Raw genomic sequence first — 13247 nt, forward strand, 5'->3', positions numbered from 1 at the left:
ACATCCATTAAACCTACTGAAACATGATCATCCATCCCATATCATTCAATATGTTCTTCTGTAACATCCATTTAAACCTACTGAAACATGATCATCCATCCCATATCGTTCACTATGTTCTTCTGTAACATCCATTAAACTTACTGAAACATGATCATCCATCCCATATCGTTTACTATGTTCTTCTGTAACATCCATTAAACCTACTAAAACCGGATGATCCATCCCATATCGTTCAGTGTGTTCTTCTGTAAAGTCCATTAAACTTACTGAAACATAATCATCTATCCCATATCGTTCACTATGTTCTTCTGTAACATCCATTTAAACCTGCTGAAACAATATCATCCATCCCATATCGTTCACTATGTTCTTCTTTAACATCCATTGAATCTACTGAAACATGATCATCCATCCCATATCATTCACTGTGTTCTTCTGAATTACCCATTACACCTAATGAAACATGATCATACATCCCAAATCGTTCACTGTGTTCTTCTGAATTTTCACTTAAACCTACTGAAACACGATCATCCATCCCATATCGTGCAATATGTTCTTCTGTAACATCCATTAAACCTAATTAAACATGATCATCCATCCCATATCGTTCATTTTGTTCTTCTTTAACATCTTTTAAACCTATTAACACATGATCATCCATCCCATATCGGTCACTATGTTCTTCTTTAACATCCATTAAACCTACTGAAACATGATCATCCATCCCATATCGTCCAATGTGTTCTTCTAAATTATCCATTAAACCTACTGAAACATGATCATCCATCACATATTCGTCAGTATGTTCTTCTTAAACATCCATTAAACCTACTGAAACATGATCATCCATCCCATATCGGTCACTATTTTCTCCTGTAGCATCCATTAAACTTACTGAAACATGATCATCCATCCTATATCGTTCAGTGTTTTCTTCTGTAATGTCCATTAAACTTACTTAAACATGATCTTCAATCCCATATCGTTCATTTTGTTCTTCTTTAACATCCTTTAAACGTACTGAAACATGATTATCCATCCCACATCGTTCACTATGTTCTTCTTTAACATCCATTAAACCTACTGAAACATGATCATCCATCCCATATCGGTCAGTATGTTCTTCTTAAACATCCATTAAACCTACTGAAACATGATCATCCATCCCATATCGTTCAATATGTTCTTCTGTAACATCCATTTAAACCTATTGAAACATGATCATCCATCCCAAATTGTTCACTATGTTCTTCTTTAACATCCATTAAACCTACTGAAACATGATTATCCATCCCATATTGTTCAATGTGTTCTTCTGAATTAACCATTAAACCTACTGAAACATGATCATCCATCCCATATTGGTCAGTATGTTCTTCTTAAACATCCATTAAACCTACTGAAACATGATCATCCATCCCATATCGTCCAATGTGTTCTTCTGAATTATCCATTAAACCTACTGAGACATGATCATCCATCACATATTCGTCAGTATGTTCTTCTTAAACATCCATCAAACCTACTGAAACATGATCATCCATCCCATATTGGTCAGTATGTTCTTCTTAAACATCCATCAAACCTACTGAAACATGATCATCCATCCCATATCGGTCACTATTTTCTTCTGTAGCATCCATTAAACTTACTGAAACATGATCATCCATCCCATATCTATCAGTGTGTTCTTCTGTAATGTCCATTAAACTTACTTAAACATGATCTTCCATCCCATATCGTTCAGTGTGTTCTTCTGTAAAGTCCATTAAACTTACTGAAACATAATCATCTATCCCATATCGTTCACTATGTTCTTCTGTAACATCCATTTAAACCTGCTGAAACATGATCATCCATCCCATATCGGTCAGTATGTTCTTCTTAAACATCCATTAAACCTACTGAAACATGATCATCCATCCCATATCGTTCATTTTGTTCTTCTTTAACATCCTTTAAACCTATTAATACATGATCATCCATCCCGTATCGGTCACTATGTTCTTCTTTAACATCCATTAAACTTACTGAAACATGATCATCCATCCCATATCGTCCAATGTGTTCTTCTGAATTATCCATTAAACCTACTGAAACATGATCATCCATCATATATTCGTAAGTATGTTCTTCTTAAACATCCATTAAACCTACTGAAACATGATCATCCATCCCATATCGGTCACTATTTTCTTCTGTAGCATCCATTAAACTTACTGAAACATGATCATCCATCCCATATCGTTCAGTATGTTCTTCTGTAATGTCCATTAAACTTACTTAAACATGATCTTCCATCCCATATCGTTCATTTTGTTCTTCTTTAACATCCTTTAACCGTATTGAAACATGATCATCCATCCCATATCGTTCAATGTGTTCTTCTGTAACATCCATTAAACCTACTGAAACATGATTATCCATCCCATATCGTTCAATGTGTTCTTCTGAATTAACCATAAAACCTACTGAAACATGGTCATCCATCCCATATCGGTCAGTATGTTCTTCTTAAACATCCATTAAACCTACTGAAACATGATCATCCATCCCATATCATTCAATATGTTCTTCTGTAACATCCATTTAAACCTACTGAAACATGATCATCCATCCCATATCGTTCACTATGTTCTTCTGTAACATCCATTAAACTTACTGAAACATGATCATCCATCCCATATCGTTTACTATGTTCTTCTGTAACATCCATTAAACCTACTAAAACCGGATGATCCATCCCATATCGTTCAGTGTGTTCTTCTGTAAAGTCCATTAAACTTACTGAAACATAATCATCTATCCCATATCGTTCACTATGTTCTTCTGTAACATCCATTTAAACCTGCTGAAACAATATCATCCATCCCATATCGTTCACTATGTTCTTCTTTAACATCCATTGAATCTACTGAAACATGATCATCCATCCCATATCATTCACTGTGTTCTTCTGAATTACCCATTACACCTAATGAAACATGATCATACATCCCAAATCGTTCACTGTGTTCTTCTGAATTTTCACTTAAACCTACTGAAACACGATCATCCATCCCATATCGTGCAATATGTTCTTCTGTAACATCCATTAAACCTAATTAAACATGATCATCCATCCCATATCGTTCATTTTGTTCTTCTTTAACATCTTTTAAACCTATTAACACATGATCATCCATCCCATATCGGTCACTATGTTCTTCTTTAACATCCATTAAACCTACTGAAACATGATCATCCATCCCATATCGTCCAATGTGTTCTTCTAAATTATCCATTAAACCTACTGAAACATGATCATCCATCACATATTCGTCAGTATGTTCTTCTTAAACATCCATTAAACCTACTGAAACATGATCATCCATCCCATATCGGTCACTATTTTCTCCTGTAGCATCCATTAAACTTACTGAAACATGATCATCCATCCTATATCGTTCAGTGTTTTCTTCTGTAATGTCCATTAAACTTACTTAAACATGATCTTCAATCCCATATCGTTCATTTTGTTCTTCTTTAACATCCTTTAAACGTACTGAAACATGATTATCCATCCCACATCGTTCACTATGTTCTTCTTTAACATCCATTAAACCTACTGAAACATGATCATCCATCCCATATCGGTCAGTATGTTCTTCTTAAACATCCATTAAACCTACTGAAACATGATCATCCATCCCATATCGTTCAATATGTTCTTCTGTAACATCCATTTAAACCTACTGAAACATGATCATCCATCCCAAATTGTTCACTATGTTCTTCTTTAACATCCATTAAACCTACTGAAACATGATTATCCATCCCATATTGTTCAATGTGTTCTTCTGAATTAACCATTAAACCTACTGAAACATGATCATCCATCCCATATTGGTCAGTATGTTCTTCTTAAACATCCATTAAACCTACTGAAACATGATCATCCATCCCATATCGTCCAATGTGTTCTTCTGAATTATCCATTAAACCTACTGAGACATGATCATCCATCACATATTCGTCAGTATGTTCTTCTTAAACATCCATCAAACCTACTGAAACATGATCATCCATCCCATATTGGTCAGTATGTTCTTCTTAAACATCCATCAAACCTACTGAAACATGATCATCCATCCCATATCGGTCACTATTTTCTTCTGTAGCATCCATTAAACTTACTGAAACATGATCATCCATCCCATATCGTTCAATGTGTTCTTCTGTAATGTCCATTAAACTTACTTAAACATGATCTTCCATCCCATATCGTTCATTTTGTTCTTCTTTAACATCGTTTAAACGTATTGAAACATGATTATCCATCCCACATCGTTCACTATGTTCTTCTTTAACATCCATTAAACCTACTGAAACATGATCATCCATCCCATATCGGTCAGTATGTTCTTCTTAAACATCCATTAAACCTACTGAAACATGATCATCCATCCCATATCGTTCAATATGTTCTTCTGTAACGTCCATTTAAACCTACTGAAACATGATCATCCATCCCAAATTGTTCACTATGTTCTTCTTTAACATCCATTAAACCTACTGAAACATGATTATCCATCCCATATCGTTCACTATGTTCTTCTGTAACATCCATTTAAACCTACTGAAACATGGTCATCCATCCCATATCGGTCAGTAGGTTCTTCTTAAACATCCATTAAACCTACTGAAACATGATCATCCATCCCATATCATTCAATATGTTCTTCTGTAACATCCATTTAAACCTACTGAAACATGATCAGCCATCCCATATCGTTCACTATGTTCTTCTGTAACATCCATTAAACTTACTGAAACATGATCATCCATCCCCTATCGTTTACTATGTTCTTCTGTAACATCCATTAAACCTACTAAAACCGGATGATCCATCCCATATCGTTCAGTGTGTTCTTCTGTAAAGTCCATTAAACTTACTGAAACATAATCATCTATCCCATATCGTTCACTATGTTCTTCTGTAACATCCATTTAAACCTGCTGAAACATGATCATCCATCCCATATCGTTCACTATGTTCTTCTTTAACATCCATTGAATCTACTGAAACATGATCATCCATCCCATATCATTCACTGTGTTCTTCTGAATTACCCATTACACCCAATGAAACATGATCATACATCCCAAATCGTTCACTGTGTTCTTCTGAATTTTCCATTAAACCTACTGAAACACGATCATCCATCCCATATCGTGCAATATGTTCTTCTGTAACATCCATTAAACCTAATTAAACATGATCATCCATCCCATATCGTTCATTTTGTTCTTCTTTAACATCTTTTAAACCTATTAACACATGATCATCCATCCCATATCGGTCACTATGTTCTTCTTTAACATCCATTAATCCTACTGAAACATGATCATCCATCCCATATCGTCCAATGTGTTCTTCTAAATTATCCATTAAACCTACTGAAACATGATCATCCATCCCATATCGTCCAATGTGTTCTTCTGAATTATCCATTAAACCTACTGAAACATGATCATCCATCCCATATCGTTCAGTATGTTCTTCTGTAACGTCCATTAAACTTACTTAAACATGATCTTCCATCCCATATCGTTCATTTTGTTCTTCTTTAACATCCTTTAACCGTATTGAAACATGATCATCCATCCCATATCGATCAATATGTTCTTCTGTAACATCCATTTAAACCTACTGAAACATGATCATCCATCCCATATTGTTCACTATGTTCTTCTTTAACATCCATTAAACCTACTGAAACATGATCATCCATCCCATATCATTCAATATGTTCTTCTGTAACATCCATTTAAACCTACTGAAACATGATCATCCATCCCATATCGTTCACTATGTTCTTCTGTAACATCCATTAAACTTACTGAAACATGATCATCCATCCCATATCGTTTACTATGTTCTTCTGTAACATCCATTAAACCTACTAAAACCGGATGATCCATCCCATATCGTTCAGTGTGTTCTTCTGTAAAGTCCATTAAACTTACTGAAACATAATCATCTATCCCATATCGTTCACTATGTTCTTCTGTAACATCCATTTAAACCTGCTGAAACATGATCATCCATCCCATATCGGTCAGTATGTTCTTCTTAAACATCCATTAAACCTACTGAAACATGATCATCCATCCCATATCGTTCATTTTGTTCTTCTTTAACATCCTTTAAACCTATTAATACATGATCATCCATCCCATATCGGTCACTATGTTCTTCTTTAACATCCATTAAACTTACTGAAACATGATCATCCATCCCATATCGTCCAATGTGTTCTTCTGAATTATCCATTAAACCTACTGAAACATGATCATCCATCATATATTCGTAAGTATGTTCTTCTTAAACATCCATCAAACCTACTGAAACATGATCATCCATCCCATATCGGTCACTATTTTCTTCTGTAGCATCCATTAAACTTACTGAAACATGATCATCCATCCCATATCGTTCAATGTGTTCTTCTGTAATGTCCATTAAACTTACTTAAACATGATCTTCCATCCCATATCGTTCATTTTGTTCTTCTTTAACATCGTTTAAACGTATTGAAACATGATTATCCATCCCACATCGTTCACTATGTTCTTCTTTAACATCCATTAAACCTACTGAAACATGATCATCCATCCCATATCGGTCAGTATGTTCTTCTTAAACATCCATTAAACCTACTGAAACATGATCATCCATCCCATATCGTTCAATATGTTCTTCTGTAACGTCCATTTAAACCTACTGAAACATGATCATCCATCCCATATTGTTCACTATGTTCTTCTTTAACATCCATTAAACCTACTGAAACATGATTATCCATCCCATATCGTTCACTATGTTCTTCTGTAACATCCATTTAAACCTACTGAAACATGGTCATCCATCCCATATCGGTCAGTAGGTTCTTCTTAAACATCCATTAAACCTACTGAAACATGATCATCCATCCCATATCATTCAATATGTTCTTCTGTAACATCCATTTAAACCTACTGAAACATGATCAGCCATCCCATATCGTTCACTATGTTCTTCTGTAACATCCATTAAACTTACTGAAACATGATCATCCATCCCCTATCGTTTACTATGTTCTTCTGTAACATCCATTAAACCTACTAAAACCGGATGATCCATCCCATATCGTTCAGTGTGTTCTTCTGTAAAGTCCATTAAACTTACTGAAACATAATCATCTATCCCATATCGTTCACTATGTTCTTCTGTAACATCCATTTAAACCTGCTGAAACATGATCATCCATCCCATATCGTTCACTATGTTCTTCTTTAACATCCATTGAATCTACTGAAACATGATCATCCATCCCATATCATTCACTGTGTTCTTCTGAATTACCCATTACACCCAATGAAACATGATCATACATCCCAAATCGTTCACTGTGTTCTTCTGAATTTTCCATTAAACCTACTGAAACACGATCATCCATCCCATATCGTGCAATATGTTCTTCTGTAACATCCATTAAACCTAATTAAACATGATCATCCATCCCATATCGTTCATTTTGTTCTTCTTTAACATCTTTTAAACCTATTAACACATGATCATCCATCCCATATCGGTCACTATGTTCTTCTTTAACATCCATTAATCCTACTGAAACATGATCATCCATCCCATATCGTCCAATGTGTTCTTCTAAATTATCCATTAAACCTACTGAAACATGATCATCCATCCCATATCGTCCAATGTGTTCTTCTGAATTATCCATTAAACCTACTGAAACATGATCATCCATCCCATATCGTTCAGTATGTTCTTCTGTAACGTCCATTAAACTTACTTAAACATGATCTTCCATCCCATATCGTTCATTTTGTTCTTCTTTAACATCCTTTAACCGTATTGAAACATGATCATCCATCCCATATCGATCAATATGTTCTTCTGTAACATCCATTTAAACCTACTGAAACATGATCATCCATCCCATATTGTTCACTATGTTCTTCTTTAACATCCATTAAACCTACTGAAACATGATCATCCATCCCATATCATTCAATATGTTCTTCTGTAACATCCATTTAAACCTACTGAAACATGATCATCCATCCCATATCGTTCACTATGTTCTTCTGTAACATCCATTAAACTTACTGAAACATGATCATCCATCCCATATCGTTTACTATGTTCTTCTGTAACATCCATTAAACCTACTAAAACCGGATGATCCATCCCATATCGTTCAGTGTGTTCTTCTGTAAAGTCCATTAAACTTACTGAAACATAATCATCTATCCCATATCGTTCACTATGTTCTTCTGTAACATCCATTTAAACCTGCTGAAACATGATCATCCATCCCATATCGGTCAGTATGTTCTTCTTAAACATCCATTAAACCTACTGAAACATGATCATCCATCCCATATCGTTCATTTTGTTCTTCTTTAACATCCTTTAAACCTATTAATACATGATCATCCATCCCATATCGGTCACTATGTTCTTCTTTAACATCCATTAAACTTACTGAAACATGATCATCCATCCCATATCGTCCAATGTGTTCTTCTGAATTATCCATTAAACCTACTGAAACATGATCATCCATCATATATTCGTAAGTATGTTCTTCTTAAACATCCATTAAACCTACTGAAACATGATCATCCATCCCATATCGGTCACTATTTTCTTCTGTAGCATCCATTAAACTTACTGAAACATGATCATCCATCCCATATCGTTCAGTATGTTCTTCTGTAATGTCCATTAAACTTACTTAAACATGATATTCCATCCCATATCGTTCATTTTGTTCTTCTTTAACATCCTTTAACCGTATTGAAACATGATCATCCATCCCATATCGTTCAATATGTTCTTCTGTAACATCCATTAAACCTACTGAAACATGATTATCCATCCCATATCGTTCAATGTGTTCTTCTGAATTAACCATAAAACCTACTGAAACATGGTCATCCATCCCATATCGGTCAGTATGTTCTTCTTAAACATCCATTAAACCTACTGAAACATGATCATCCATCCCATATCATTCAATATGTTCTTCTGTAACATCCATTTAAACCTACTGAAACATGATCATCCATCCCATATCGTTCACTATGTTCTTCTGTAACATCCATTAAACTTACTGAAACATGATCATCCATCCCATATCGTTTACTATGTTCTTCTGTAACATCCATTAAACCTACTAAAACCGGATGATCCATCCCATATCGTTCAGTGTGTTCTTCTGTAAAGTCCATTAAACTTACTGAAACATAATCATCTATCCCATATCGTTCACTATGTTCTTCTGTAACATCCATTTAAACCTGCTGAAACAATATCATCCATCCCATATCGTTCACTATGTTCTTCTTTAACATCCATTGAATCTACTGAAACATGATCATCCATCCCATATCATTCACTGTGTTCTTCTGAATTACCCATTACACCTAATGAAACATGATCATACATCCCAAATTGTTCACTGTGTTCTTCTGAATTTTCACTTAAACCTACTGAAACACGATCATCCATCCCATATCGTGCAATATGTTCTTCTGTAACATCCATTAAACCTAATTAAACATGATCATCCATCCCATATCGTTCATTTTGTTCTTCTTTAACATCTTTTAAACCTATTAACACATGATCATCCATCCCATAGCGGTCACTATGTTCTTCTTTAACATCCATGAAACCTACTGAAACATGATCATCCATCCCATATCGTCCAATGTGTTCTTCTAAATTATCCATTAAACCTACTGAAACATGATCATCCATCACATATTCGTCAGTATGTTCTTCTTAAACATCCATTAAACCTACTGAAACATGATCATCCATCCCATATCGGTCACTATTTTCTCCTGTAGCATCCATTAAACTTACTGAAACATGATCATCCATCCTATATCGTTCAGTGTTTTCTTCTGTAATGTCCATTAAACTTACTTAAACATGATCTTCAATCCCATATCGTTCATTTTGTTCTTCTTTAACATCCTTTAAACGTACTGAAACATGATTATCCATCCCACATCGTTCACTATGTTCTTCTTTAACATCCATTAAACCTACTGAAACATGATCATCCATCCCATATCGGTCAGTATGTTCTTCTTAAACATCCATTAAACCTACTGAAACATGATCATCCATCCCATATCGTTCAATATGTTCTTCTGTAACATCCATTTAAACCTACTGAAACATGATCATCCATCCCAAATTGTTCACTATGTTCTTCTTTAACATCCATTAAACCTACTGAAACATGATTATCCATCCCATATTGTTCAATGTGTTCTTCTGAATTAACCATTAAACCTACTGAAACATGATCATCCATCCCATATTGGTCAGTATGTTCTTCTTAAACATCCATTAAACCTACTGAAACATGATCATCCATCCCATATCGTCCAATGTGTTCTTCTGAATTATCCATTAAACCTACTGAGACATGATCATCCATCACATATTCGTCAGTATGTTCTTCTTAAACATCCATCAAACCTACTGAAACATGATCATCCATCCCATATTGGTCAGTATGTTCTTCTTTAACATCCATCAAACCTACTGAAACATGATCATCCATCCAATATCGGTCACTATTTTCTTCTGTAGCATCCATTAAACTTACTGAAACATGATCATCCATCCCATATCGTTCAGTGTGTTCTTCTGTAATGTCCATTAAACTTACTTAAACATGATCTTCCATCCCATATCGTTCATTTTGTTCTTCTTTAACATCGTTTAAACGTATTGAAACATGATTATCCATCCCACATCGTTCACTATGTTCTTCTTTAACATCCATTAAACCTACTGAAACATGATCATCCATCCCATATCGGTCAGTATGTTCTTCTTAAACATCCATTAAACCTACTGAAACATGATCATCCATCCCATATCGTTCAATATGTTCTTCTGTAACGTCCATTTAAACCTACTGAAACATGATCATCCATCCCATATTGTTCACTATGTTCTTCTTTAACATCCATTAAACCTACTGAAACATGATTATCCATCCCATATCGTTCACTATGTTCTTCTGTAACATCCATTTAAACCTACTGAAACATGGTCATCCATCCCATATCGGTCAGTAGGTTCTTCTTAAACATCCATTAAACCTACTGAAACATGATCATCCATCCCATATCATTCAATATGTTCTTCTGTAACATCCATTTAAACCTACTGAAACATGATCATCCATCCCATATCGTTCACTATGTTCTTCTGTAACATCCATTAAACTTACTGAAACATGATCATCCATCCCCTATCGTTTACTATGTTCTTCTGTAACATCCATTAAACCTACTAAAACCGGATGATCCATCCCATATCGTTCAGTGTGTTCTTCTGTAAAGTCCATTAAACTTACTGAAACATAATCATCTATCCCATATCGTTCACTATGTTCTTCTGTAACATCCATTTAAACCTGCTGAAACATGATCATCCATCCCATATCGTTCACTATGTTCTTCTTTAACATCCATTGAATCTACTGAAACATGATCATCCATCCCATATCATTCACTGTGTTCTTCTGAATTACCCATTACACCTAATGAAACATGATCATACATCCCAAATCGTTCACTGTGTTCTTCTGAATTTTCCATTAAACCTACTGAAACACGATCATCCATCCCATATCGTGCAATATGTTCTTCTGTAACATCCATTAAACCTAATTAAACATGATCATCCATCCCATATCGTTCATTTTTTTCTTCTTTAACATCTTTTAAACCTATTAACACATGATCATCCATCCCATATCGGTCACTATGTTCTTCTTTAACATCCATTAATCCTACTGAAACATGATCATCCATCCCATATCGTCCAATGTGTTCTTCTAAATTATCCATTAAACCTACTGAAACATGATCATCCATCCCATATCGTCCAATGTGTTCTTCTGAATTATCCATTAAACCTACTGAAACATGATCATCCATCCCATATCGGTCACTATTTTCTTCTGTAGCATCCATTAAACTTACTGAAACATGATCATCCATCCTATATCGTTTACTATGTTCTTCTGTAACATCCATTAAACCTACTAAAACCGGATGATCCATCCCATATCGTTCAGTGTGTTCTTCTGTAAAGTCCATTAAACTTACTGAAACATGATCTTCAATCCCATATCGTTCAGTATGTTCTTCTTAAACATCCATTAAACCTACTGAAACATGATCATCCATCCCATATCGTTCAATATGTTCTTCTGTAACATCCATTTAAACCTACTGAAACATGATCATCCATCCCATATTGTTCACTATGATCTTCTTTAACATCCATTAAACCTACTGAAACATGATTATCCATCCCATATCGTTCAATGTGTTCTTCTGAATTAACCATTAAACCTACTGAAACATGATCATCCATCCCTAATCGGTCAGTATGTTCTTCTTAAACATCCATTAAACCTACTGAAACATGATCATCCATCCCATATCGTCCAATGTGTTCTTCTGAATTATCCATTAAACCTACTGAAACATGATCATCCATCACATATTCGTCAGTATGTTCTTCTTAAACATCCATTAAACCTACTGAAACATGATCATCCATCCCATATCGGTCACTATTTTCTTCTGTAGCATCCATTAAACTTACTGAAACATGATCATCCATCCCATATCTTTCAGGGTGTTCTTCTGTAATGTCCATTAAACTTACTTAAACATGATTATCCATCCCATATCGTTCAATGTGTTCTTCTGAATTAACCATTAAACCTACTGAAACATGGTCATCCATCGCATATCGGTCAGTATGTTCTTCTTAAACATCCATTAAACCTACTGAAACATGATCATCCATCCCATATCATTCAATATGTTCTTGTGTAACATCCATTTAAACCTACTGAAACATGATCATCCATCCCATATCGTTCACTATGTTCTTCTGTAACATCCATTAAACTTACTGAAACATGATCATCCATCCCATATCGTTTACTATGTTCTTCTGTAACATCCATTAAACCTACTAAAACCGGATGATCCATCCCATATCGTTCAGTGTGTTCTTCTGTAAAGTCCATTAAACTTACTGAAACATAATCATCTATCCCATATCGTTCACTATGTTCTTCTGTAACATCCATTTAAACCTGCTGAAACATGATCATCCATCCCATATCGGTCCG

This window comes from Lampris incognitus, chromosome 3 (assembly GCF_029633865.1).
Source record: "Lampris incognitus isolate fLamInc1 chromosome 3, fLamInc1.hap2, whole genome shotgun sequence".
Taxonomy (NCBI): Eukaryota; Metazoa; Chordata; class Actinopteri; order Lampriformes; family Lampridae; genus Lampris; species Lampris incognitus.